The sequence below is a fragment of the Cygnus atratus genome, chromosome 3 (genome assembly GCF_013377495.2).
Source record: "Cygnus atratus isolate AKBS03 ecotype Queensland, Australia chromosome 3, CAtr_DNAZoo_HiC_assembly, whole genome shotgun sequence".
NCBI classification, from domain to species: domain Eukaryota; kingdom Metazoa; phylum Chordata; class Aves; order Anseriformes; family Anatidae; genus Cygnus; species Cygnus atratus.
In genome coordinates, this window is record NC_066364.1 from 58,759,461 (window position 1) to 58,772,513 (window position 13,053).

Consider the following 13,053-nt stretch of genomic DNA (forward strand, 5'->3'; position numbering starts at 1 on the left):
ATTTTCATGGGAGAAGTGCAATGAGGATTCGACCCCTCTCATTCCCAGGAAGGCCCAGACCCCATATTGTTACTGGACTTCATCCACAAAACTTTTTTTCCTTCCAGAGAAAGCTAGGTCTGTAATACAGAAAGCTAGTGTAGTTTTCAGTTTTCTTTTCAGAACAATTTAAATATGGCCTATAATTTACATTTTTCAAGAGATATTTCAGTTTGTGAATCCCTTAGGATTAAGGGTAAAGTCTAAAACATCCTACCATAAAATCTCAACTTGTTTATGCTTTAACAGCGAAGTGTAAATCTAACATTGTGAGCTCATCTTGGCCTTAATGGTCTCTCCAGTGACAGTGGCTTAATCTGTAAAAGATTACTGAGACAGTTGAAGCCTGTATTTTAAACCATGAAAACCTAACAAGGCAGCTGGGAGTGTGTGTGGGACTGAAATGAGAGGCTTTCATCTCTGTGCATCTGCTTCCTTAACATCCTCCCCCCTGGCTCTGACAGGCACAGCCATGTCCTCTCCCATCTGCTCTTGTCTATCCGGAGTGCATCTGCAAGGAGTGCTTTTCTAGACCATCATTTTGGTATCTCATCTTGCATCTACCCATACTGCTCCTTCCTATAGAGCATCCAGCTGTGGCTATTTCTTTTCTCCTTCAGGGTATCCCATATTCTTTCCCACGTTGTTGAAGTTTTTTTCCTAATCAATACCAAGAGACTGATAGTCCCACGGTGCCAATCATCCATCACACACCCATGAAGTTTTCAGTTTAAGGTGCTTTTAAGTATGAAAGGTAACCCAGAAGGTAGCACACTATAAATTGCCTCAGTAACTTCATTCAGACTATTTCTTAAATCTTTCCTTGCTGTGATGACTACCAAAAGTCATGGTTACCATGCAAAGTCTGTTGCTTATTTTATTGACTAATGTGATCTTTTATTTCTTTGTGTACACCTAACTGTTGGCTGTCATGTTGTGTACTTGGGTTATTCAGCCTCTTTTATATTCAGGTTTTTTCAGGCTTTTATATTTAACTCTATTTAAAGCTTCCAGAACATCGCCTATGTACTCCATGATGAGCAGTAGATTAATGCAATACAGCAAAATGTTTTCAACTAATATTGCTTTCTGTGTTGGTATAAAAAAGCAGCGTCACCCATCAATGAAGTCTTTAAAAACCAAAGCTTTGCTATTTTTCAGTAGTTCTTTTCTTTGCAATAGCAGATAGCAAAACCAAAATACTCCATTTTCCACAGCAGGTATTTCAAAAAAAAAAGGAGATTGAAATAAGACTTGAGAAGGGCATCACTCCATGCACAGAAAACAGCACAATAAAGAAAATTAAACAATAAAAAATGAGTGCACTATTCTACTGCTCACAAATCTACCAGATGTTTTATCATGGCCACGTTTCATCTCACAACCATCTCATGCTTGTTTTTTAGTAGAAGGCAACCTTCTCTCTATATGGAAGCATATAATTGATTTCTTTATTTACAAGGGAAGGCAGGTTTCCACTCCAAGATTTAAATACACTGAACTTTGCAAGCTACACCATGTAGTTCTATTATTACGCTTTCAGGTTCCATTTCTTATGCCTAGCGTATTAGGGAAAAAGCCTTCTGACTTTCTGATGATGCATTTAAATGAATAAAGGGAGCCATGGGGGATAGCTGGAGGCCTAAAAACTAGAGCACACTCAATGCTTTTGTGAATACTTACATTTAATTAAAGAGCACCATATGCCATCAAAAGTACTGTTGGCTGGGTAACGTCCCTTTTAACAGATGTGATTACAGACATAGGGTAAATATTATGCAGGAAGACATAATAGTAGCACAGCCCATTGGGAAAGGAGAAACCTAGTTATACGAAAGCTACTCTAAGCAGTAGCGTGCTATTTGGCAAGGATATAGGCTTGCTCTGGAAAATATCTACCTTTCAGCCTTGCATAGGAAAGCTCATGACCTATTCAAGCTTCACCCTGTAGACTTTTACCTCAGAAAGAGATTGAGCAGAATTACAATTGACTTTTAGTGCAAAACGACCTGTATCAGACACTTCCAGTTCACTCACCCATGTTTACAACACATGGCACACGCACAGCTGGCTCCTGTATCCATCAATGAGAAAGCCCCCGCTAGGAGCCAGCCCCTGCAACAGGAACAGGCATAAGATCCTTCAGAGTGGTCTGCCCCCCAACAGCAGGTAAGAAAGCTCTGAGACTTTTCCAGACTCTGCTGGGCATAGCATAAAAACATCTACCTCATGGTCAGGAGAGCCACTCCTCCAAATCCTGGTGCTCTTCTTCCTTCCTTCCCCTTTGCCAGACTGGCAATAGATGATAACCAGACTATTTACATGAAAACAGAGAGGATGAGAAAACAGTAACAGGAAAGTGAAACAAACAGAAACAAAACAAAAAGGTGAATAGCAAAGAAGTGAGAAAGAAAACATACTGGGAAATTATTCAAAAGGTGCCTGGGCTTTAATGTTATATCTTGCTATGTGAATTGGATGGGAAGTGCTGTGGTGTGAAGGAAGCATGTGCTAATGGAAAACAGGAAAAACATGCAAAGATGCATTAATTCCTTGCTGATTTGTTTTTATTGCTATAATATCTATAATATAAAAATATATTTTCAGCTCATTTGTATCATTTATGTAATTTAACACCATGGACAGCATAGCTTTATATCCACCTCAGTTACTGCAAGATAAAATAACTGTTAACTGAATCAATACAGGATAAAATAGACCTGAGCTACAGGGTTCAGAGAATGTCAGTTGCAACTGCCAGGATATAATATTTGCTGGGAGTAATTATTCTTTCCTGCTGGCATGGAAACATGCTTTCAGCTGCTCTTGGCTGCAGTCAGTTAGGATTCTGGCCAATTAAGGTAATAGAAAAATCACCCATTAATGTCTATGGGCTAGCTAACATCTTCAGAAAATGGTTGTAGTTCAGCTAGCATACGTGTCTGACAAGAAATTAAGCAGCAAAAGGGTGTCAAAACTGCATCTGTCCAAAGATAAGAGTGGATAAAAGTTACTAGCTCCTTATCAAGAAAGGTTATGCTCCACCATTTTGACTGATGTCATTGCAGAGTTTCCACCTCTGGAAGCAGGTCCTTCCTCAACAATATCATATTTGTCAGGAGCAAGCTGTGAGAAATCTTTTTCATCTCTTTCTCTGAAAAGATGACTAGTTTCATGTAAAGGAAGAAACTACTGGTGCAGATTGTCCTGATATTTGAAAACTTAGTGAATAGTCTGGAGATGATAAAATTAAAAGTACAAAGGACCATGCTAGGAAGCAAAACTCAAAGGTACACATACAAAATGGGGAACAGTAAAGCTGTGGCCCAGCATGGTGTTTGTGTCTGTGTGTGTGTGTGTGTATGTGTGGCTGAAAACTGAAAGAAAGTAAGAGACTGTTAAAAAAAAAAAAAAAACACAAACCACCGATCTTCTGAAAGTCACCAGCATGACCCTTCCTTCAGTTATTGGGGGTAGTGACAATGTGCTTGGCTCTTCTCCCACCTTTTCCCATCTGTTATTTTCACTCCAACCCCTTCTGCAGGCACAACTCCATGAGATTTCTCCCAAATAATATTTTTTTCATATTTCTTCAATTGTTTCTCTCCATAGGAGTTCTTCTAAAGGAACTCCTTCTCAAAGAGTTGTAGAGAAACCCAGACCTTCCAGTCCCAGCAAGACTCCTCACATGAACTTGACAAGTCTGGCCTTCTGTAAGATGTCTGACATTTCCTTAGGCCTATTTTCCTACTTGTCCTCTTCTGGAAGATACTGTTTTTCTTCCATTTCGCATGGGACAATCCCAGTTACTAAGACATCTTCCCTTTCTGAGCCTATTCTGAAGACGGAGCCACCTTCTTTTGTTGCGTCCTGACTTACTTCCTGGACAGTTTAAGGCCCTCTACAGCAGTTCCTTAGTATCCAGGACACTTCCCTTTTGTAGGATCAACCCACATGTTGTCTTTCTTAGCCCCTTTTCCACTACAATGCTTATTCCTTTCGAAGGCCGACACTTGCCAGAAGTGGCGGGCAGACAGACCTGTTATTAAATGAACAGTTCTGACCAGGCCGAGACCTATACTGCAAGACAGAGAGCATTTCTGTGCTCTGGACAGGGCTTGAGGCCTTCAGGCAGAGTTGGAGCGGCTCATTCTCAGAAAGATATAAAAATACTGTGTAGAATTCAGGGAAAAATAGTCACAATTATAAAAATTTAAAAGATGAGGTATAAAAATGGCAAAAAATTCACTGCAATGTTACAGACTGTGTCAAAAAATATGGTGATTGAGAGTTGTTTAAGGGTAGAATAATAATTCAGTGAGTAAGGGAAATTTAGGCTAGAAAGTAGGAAAGTCACAGCATGACACTTATTACGCAGTAATCCAGGAAGGTGAACCCTCAGGAGGATATGGGAACATCAGTGTCAGAGGGTTTTACAGATAAACTACTCTGATGTGTTTAAGAAATGCTGGTGTTCCTGACCCTGTCTCAGAGGAGAGGCATTGTTTAGATAGCTTTCTGAAAACTTTTCCTGCTCTGTTTCTTTGATTTCTTAATAAAACTCACAAATACTGACAACAATGCTTAAGGTGAGAATTATAGCTGTCCAGAGGCTGTACCTAAATGATCATCAAATGCAGTGGCACCGAGTGAGAAAAGCCACAAGGCCCTGCAGGAGGGGGAATTAAATGAAGAAATGCATTTTGGCAGAGAAAAAAACAATAATTCACCAAGTGAAAAAAGCAGATGTCCAAATGAAACAAGTTACCTTCTCAGCTTTCCTTCGGCAGTTACCTGCATAAAATGGTCAATGCAATGGGGGAAAGAGTCCTTCCTTTTCACTTCAGCCCAAATAATACATTTACAAACAAAGAGCATGCCATATTCAGCAAGACAACCCATCAACAAGGTAATAGTATCACGTTCCATGAGCATTTTGAAATAAGCCTAATTTTTCCAAGTAAATTTTCATATCAAATACACTTCCAGCCTGAAAGTTTCTCAGTACTCTGTGAACTGTTAAAAAGGTACAGCAAATTACTTCAATTAAACTTTTTTTTTCTTTGTGTGACAATGTTAACTTGGTTTTGTTAACCTTTGACGGAAGACTTGGTATTTAGGTAAATTTCCCTAAATTGTACTGGAATACTGCCAATATCTAATGTACAGTAGTCCCCTTGCATTATTTTTAAAATTATTTCTTTTAACTACTAGTGTTCAAACTCAGTTTTCTTACTCCTAGCAAGCACAAAGTTAGCTTAACCGAAGCAGCATACATATTCCTTGCTCTCTTTTACCAGGGGGCTGTAGGTGCTGTTCTTTTGTCCCTGTTCCACTCCAGCTGGTAGTGAACACACCCAACCTACCGTGTTATTTACAGAAGTGAATTAGGGAGAGGACTGTCTATTTATGTCTGAGAGACACGATTCTGTTTAGTAATCAAACGATAGCAAAACATTTCATTGCTTTTCCAACTTCTCAGTATCCAGCACTGCTGTTAACACAATTTCTCTCAGGCCTGAGTCACAAAGACTTCTGCTCCATCTCCTCAGTTTGCCTTCTCTCTTCTTTTCGTGTTTCTTTTGTACTCAGACAGACAGTCTGACTAAACTACACCCGTTACCTTCTGGTCAACGTGCCATCCCACCTTTTCCACACTGATTTGTGATATGGAAGAAGTTTCTTTATTCTTTAGCTACGACCAACTAAAAAGGTAGTAAGTTACCCTGGCACTCTCATTACATGGGATTCACCTCTGCCTCCAGGCAGCTCCAGGGAAATCTGCTGGCTTCAGGTGTCCTGTCTCTCTTCCGTCAAGGGAACCTTGGGAAGAGCTTAGAAAATAAAGAAGCTGTTTTCTTACTACAGATTTATTAAGACAAGGTAAAATCCTACTTCCATGGCTGTAAAATAGGAACTGTTAATCCCAGTGTTCCCAAGAGTCACTGGAGTCCCCAGCACATCTAGGAGAGTGAATCTATCAGTGCTTTGCAAAGCACTTGGGGACCCTTAGATAGAAAACCCTATTACAACTTCAAATGTTGGTATTATGACTCTCTGCCAAATGCACAAATAAGTACTACAGAAAGATAGAACAACACATCTCTGTAATGTCGTTGATTGTAACCCATTATCTGAATACCCCTGAGTGCACTGTGCTTCTGAGATCTACTGATTGAAGAAGAGTGCTAGATAATAAATGCTGTTGGAAGCCATTGAAAAATCAGCAGGTTGCTGTCACACGACTAACGATAAGCGAAAACAGATAATGCTACCAAGATAAAAGCAGCAGGACTGAAAGAAACTGTGTGGGAGAGAGATCTGTAGAGGCGATGGAAGAAAATGAATCAGAAAACTTAGAAATGTGTATTTTTCACTAATTTCTTGCAAGCATTTTAATCTACAAGAGAAGACACATGCTACAACAATAATTACAGATGATTGTAGATCTGCAGATGCCATGTTGTTTCTGTTGTTATAAACAATAAAATTGTCCAGACACTCAAGACAGATAAATTATAGTCTTTGGATCCATGCATGCATACACATATGCACAAAAAAATGTCACTGTGTAGAGCAGGCTCTGAATGCACAAATGCTCTCTGATTACTACCCAGGCATATGACCACCAGAAGAGCGATTAACCACCTCATGTTGACAGGACAGATAGAAATTTGCCTATTCACACAAACCCAGAGAGCAGCCAGAGTGCTACTCTGAGTTCATACCCTTTTCAATCCATATGAACTGAAGTTTATTTGATAGCACACTGTGTTAGAGTCTTCAGTGTGTTTAGTACATTAAACACACCTGCAGCTCTTCCTGCCCATCCTTTTTGTTTGATCTTCCTGACATTTGTGACTTCTGTTCCTCCAAGGAGTCAAAGTACTCAACGTACTTTTTAAAAAGAGATCAGACATCTTTAGAAGGGCAAGCCTGGGCCAAGGTACTGTGTAGAAGCAAAATGAATTCCTTTTATATGTATTCACTGTGGATGAAGCTGGGGAGATTCTTGTTCTGGAACTGCTTTGGTGAAGAATAGTGGGGCAGCAAATGTCTGAAAGTTTAAGTGGCTGCAGAGGTTACTGAAAAAAAATGTTAAAATGAGAGCACTAACGTATCACCATGATCCCCTGAGAAGTTCTTGAAGAAATCAAGGATGAAATAGGTGAGGTTTCAACACCGGTGGACAACTGTTCATTTAAAACTGTCTTGGTACCTCAGGGCTTGACGTTGCAAAAAACACACTGATTTTTAAGAGAGACCTGGGGAACTCCAGAGTAAAGAACTCGTAAACCTGCCGTCTGCACTAGGCAAATTAGTAGAAACTCTAATAAAAGAATACAGGAATAGGATTACTCAATTCCTGGATAAATACAACCTGGTTTTGAAGAGCAAGCATAGCTTGCACTAAGGGACATATTCTATTACAAACTTCTGAAGTGGCTAAACAAATATTTTAAAGGAAGTTTTTTGTGTTTTCTTCTTGATCTGCAAAAGTCGATGTCTGAGCATCCAGGTTGTTAACAGTGACAGGTCATGAAGGGAAAGAAAAAGGACCAAAATAGAGGTGGAGTGCAATTTTTTAGTCAAAACATTCTTTTACTGAAAATTTTGATTTACCAAAAATCAATTACAATTCAACAAAAGGGTTTCACAATAGATTCTGAAGCCCAGCCTGAGTTTCTAGTCAAACACAAATTGCTTCACCATTTTATCACAAATGAATGCTTATATCACCGCTGGGTTATTGCTTAGTCCAAGTCTTAAATAACATTGAAAAGAACGGAAAAAAAGAGCACTTCTGAGCTTCGGATTTTACCAGATAAGCAAACTATGCCCTCACCCTCCTCTACTCAGTCATTAAACTTTTAATTGCGATTTAAAGCAAAAAAGATCTCATTTCCCCTCACTCATCCTTCAGGCTCAATCAGTGTCTTGAAGTACATATACAAACCAGCTATATAGTCTGGATCCCCATTACAGGTATATATGCTCTTATATAGATTAGTTCATGCAAGGCCCATCAGCATCTTCCATATAAATAGGACCCACAATCTGAGAAGTTGGAAAATTGTGGTTACATATTTTCAAAGCAGCAGCACCTTTTTCAAACAGGAAACATTTGTCTGAATTATTTCCCCTTCTTTCTATTTTATCAGTTTGCAGTGCCCTTATGCCGCTGTCACAGCTCTATGCACTTGCACATTCATGCTAGAGAAGCGGCTGCCTATAGGGCAGATTTCTGGCGAAGATGAATTGTATTTACCTTATCACTCTAATGAGTGAAAAAACCCTTACGGTGGATTCCTCATTCAAGAAAAAGTACAGATACTGTTCTGTTAAAACACTACATGAACTTCCCCAAGGCAAAACGCTCACAGTAACTAGCTTAAATCATCAAGCAGCACAAGCTTAAAAACTCTTTCCTTGGTCTTACATAGTTGCAGAAAGTCTGCTGTGTAAATTAGCATTTGTTGATGCCAGTGTCAGGGTTAAGCATAAGGTCTTTTGGATATGCTACACTGTCAGGAAAAACATGAAGGGCTGTTTGCCCTTCTCCTTTCCAGGGAGAGACAAGGATGGAAAAAAAAAAATCATTTCATGCCAGCAGATGGCTACAGCTCATTACTGTGTAAACGTACAGCATGGAAAGTGGAATGATAAATTAATTAGCATTCACTAGGAACTCCTAACAGAGAGTGATATGTGCTCATGCCATTTTATTTCATGTCACGTTAACCAAGTACTAGATAACTGACAAAACGCGTTAAACTAACCATGGCTTTTGCTAACAGTAGCGGATAAGCTGAAAATTTCTCTCTGAGATTTTCTTTCCTTGCAGACACGGTGACAGAGGAGGTAGCTGCACACACCCCCACACGCCACTCTCCAGCACTGCTGACTTACCCACCCTAGTATCTGTTTCACCATGAATTATTTTCAGTGAGGTTGCATTATGCCGCACCCCGATAAGTTTCTGATGAAGCCAGAGCTCACCTCTGTAACCAGTAATGCATCTCCCTGATGTTTGGCTGCAAAGAAAAGCGAAAACCTGCATAAAATGTCTGTCACACCTTTAATGAGTAACTTTAAAAATGTATGTTACTGACAACAGTGACACAGACACTTCTAGGGTGGACCTGAGTTTCCTGTAACTCTAGCACCTCTGTGAAAACCTGGGCTTTTTATCCAAGTACGTCAAATAGGCACCTTGAAACTGAGCAACGGCAAAATGGTCATGAAAAGTCATGAAAAGCAGCTGAAGGCTCATAGCTGACACCGCTTTTACAGCACACAAGAGGCACCAATAGCTAACATCTCAAGACGTGTTCTGAATTGGAAGATGACTTTTTTTTTCTTTTTTAAACATTGCAGAGCCCTGCTTCAAACCTAATACAGCTACACATCACACACGTTTTTGCCACTCAACAAAACACAGCTTTTGCATTAGTTCTACCCAGAGTACCTTGTGCACAGAGGTAAAAAAAACCTGTGGTGCTGGGCAGACATCCTCACCATCCATGCTGGGGCTGCACTGGTTCAGCGCTGGGTTAGCTGGAGTCAGCCTGCCCAGGAGAGGCACAGAGTCCCAGTGTGGCAGAGGGTGGCAGGGACCTCTGGAGTTCAAGCAGAGCCACCTAGAGCAGGGTGCCCAGGACCACGTCCAGATGACATCATGTAAGACCTTCCTGGCTGTGGCACACCCAGCTCTGATTTAGTTCAGCCTCTTGGGCTTGCAAAGCACAACTGGATATCTTGCACCTGGAGCCTGCTCCCCGTCTGTTTCTTCTCTGGGGAGGAGGGAGAAGAAAAGTGCATCGAGCTATAGCACTACTAGGGCAGCAGTGATGTTGCAAAGTAATATCAGGAAGCATTAGCTAACCAAGAGGCAATAAATAGCATAGCACGTTTGAAATCAGGCAGGTTAAAAAAAAAATCAACTCAGTTTTTGCTCTGGTATTTAGCTCTGCAAATACGGACTCCTTAACTTGCAGTTTCAGGATCAATTACAAATTGGGCCACCAGATAAATGTTGCATCTGGCCCAGTTTCTCGATGTACATTTTGTCAAGCACATTGCTTTGTATGTTGCTAGGTGAAAAATGACCTGTCAGTGAGCAAGTGCTAATGCAGCAAACTGCCAGCGGAGCAGCGGACAGGGGTCATGGGTAAGACAGAGACAACACCGTGCTACCACCTCACAACTGTTCCCACTGCAACCTTGCTCCGCCTTTCTGGAATATCAGAGCAGAACAGCTTTTTACCACACGCTTACCTGCACCGTCTACATGTTACATTGATTTCCCCTTTGCTGATCAGGAAGAAGGGCACACCAGGAGGCAGCTGTGAGCCATCCAAGAGATGGGGTGGAGGGAGATTGGGTTTATTTTGCAGCATTTGTTTAAAAAGACACACACACCCTTCCATTTAATACACTGCTGCTTGAAGTCTTGGGCAGAGAAGACAAAGTATATGTTTTCTGAAGATCTCTGGTCCTTTACCAGACATGGGATTCAGCTGTATGGAGCTACTGTGTCGGACTGGGTTGTGCTGAGGACAGGGGAAAAGCCAGCACACTGGCCAAGGACAGCTGTTCACAGGGCAGTGATCAGGGTTAAGTCCTGTTAGAGGTGAGCTGTGGGCACCTCTAGCAAGAACACAGACATGGGCACACATGAAATTAACCTATTTCCAAAAGCTGATCTTTTTAACTGAAATTGTTTGGTGGAAAAAGATTAAATATTTGTTAACTTAACACATCTAACACACTTAATAATTTTATGTTTAACATAAATATGAATAAAACCTCCTAAGGAAACATTTACTGACTCTTTGTAAGGTCCTATTGCCAGACAAGGAGAAGCATGACTTGAACAACAGTCCTTATTGGCTGAACAGGAAAGGCAGCAATGCTTTTTCTGCCCCCTCAAGCAAGAAAGAAGAAAAAGAGAAGAAAAAGAAAAGATTGCAATCAGCACATCTTGAGCCACGAAGACAGAAAAAATGGCACTAACAGCTCCTTTTGCCATGGAAAAGGCTGTGGTCAAGGGACTAGGAACAATTTTTTTTTTCTTCATTCTTTCCAAGTTGTAAAAAAGAGGCCACATCCAGATGGTTTAAATAATAATGGATAGAAAGTAGTACTGCTCAGTAAATATTTTGGTTTGTAATTGGAAAGAAGTCTCATGCACTGGCACCGCTGCCAGATGATTTTGCAAGGGTAGGTTAATATTCACCTATACAGGAGGATCATTAACAAAACAGAAACTGAAATAACCAGTATTGAACAGAAACACTTTGACAAGCAGGAATCCTGGAAGAGAACTAGAAGCTAGCCAAGCAGGTCTTTATTTCTCTGATGCTAAGTTTTCATAAGTCTCAAGCATAACATCCAGGAGACTAGAAACCCATTATCGTCATGCCAACATTCAAATGATCTGGCCTAGTTATAGGTAGGAAAAATAAATGCAAGGCAGGAAGAATGAAAAGATTGTTGAAACAGATAGAGAATTGGAATATAAATAAGCTACTTAGCATGGTTTATGCAAAATAACTGTTACTTCGTTAATGAGATTACAAGTTTGTTTGATAAAGGCAACCACAGCTTCAATATACTTAGATTTCCTAAGGCGCTTGGATTAGTAACACACAATGTGCTCATTCAAAAGTAATCACTTTTCTGTATCAATAACGCACATGAGTAATGAATTAGGAATTGCTGCAGTCATATCCACAGGGGATTTGCTGCATGCAGTGCTCTGAGCGAGGCTACCGTTAGGCATTTGGCAGCACAACCGCTTCACTTTGGGAAAGGTGTTCAACGGGTGCTCACCCGGCTCTGCACGACTTACAGGCTGTGCCAGCGTCCCCTCATGGATGTCCAGACAGTAAACCCAATCAGAAAATGAAGCCACTTTAAAAATAATCTAGTTGCTACCTTCCCTCAAAGCTCAGAAACTTGCAGCTTATCAGCTGGATCAGTAACTTGAACCAACTTGCCATGTGGAGGTGCAAAGTGGAAAGTAGGATGAAGTAGGAGGAAGAGAAAAAACAAAGTAGATGTAAAGTCCCCACACCTAAACCGTGCAGATGACCAAAGGCTCAGTGCTGAGCAGAAAGGATAACAAAGCAGTTAGGCTCCGTGATCTGGATCATTTGTGAGAAACTAGGTTCATTACAAGAAAAAGCATTGTCACGTGTCCAGAGCCAAGTCTTACACCTAGAAATACGATGAAGAGGTCATCCCTACCGACTGGAGAACCGGATCCTGGAGGCTGGAGATGCAGAGCAAGTAAGCAGCACAGCACTGCCGCCAAACTGCTCCAGCAGCTGTGGCCAATAAGCCCTTCTGGTGAGCGAACAGCAGAGCTGCACGTGGGAGTAAAGACCTGATTTTACGTTTGAGTGTCACCGGTGAGAGAGATTGAAGCCTTTGGTATGCTCACATTGCAAAAGGTAACTTTAAAAATCGGAGAGCATGCAAAAGGAGCTGCAAGGATGTTTCAAGGACTGGTGAAAAAAAAAATAAAAATCCTACTATAAGGAATTTAAAGACCAGTGTGTGCAGTTTAACAGAAGAGAGATTGAGAAGTGACACCGCAGGGCATACCTACTTTCACAGGGAAAAGATACCATGTCCCCAAATCTCCCTAACCCACTGGAGGAATGGGCAACTGGGATGAGCAGCTCGAAGTGGAAGTGTGGCCAGCTCTGAGCCTGATGCGAGGTGGCATTTTAAACCAGGAACAAGCTAGGGGAAGGGGCAGACGATTCTCCTTCCACCGATGATTTCAAATCAAGGTTAGATATTCTGGGGGAAAGCTAGCCTTAAACAATTTGTTGGATTCTACAAAGGATGTGGAAAGAAGTGAAATTGCCTGTAATGATAAAGATACCAAGCTACCTGATTGAATTTAGGTTGAAGAGGGTTTTGATGTTACAACAAGATGATACAGGAGAAAGATGAGATCTAAATGCTCATTTAGCATTAAAATTTAATAAATTTAATATA

At 40.8% G+C, this 13,053-nt stretch overlaps 1 protein-coding gene across 1 annotated transcript in view; it reads left to right on the forward strand.

Moving 5' to 3' along the window:
- Positions 1-13,053, forward strand: part of SMLR1 (small leucine rich protein 1) — an 88,667-nt gene that overhangs the window by 67,213 nt on the left and 8,401 nt on the right. The window lies entirely within an intron of this gene.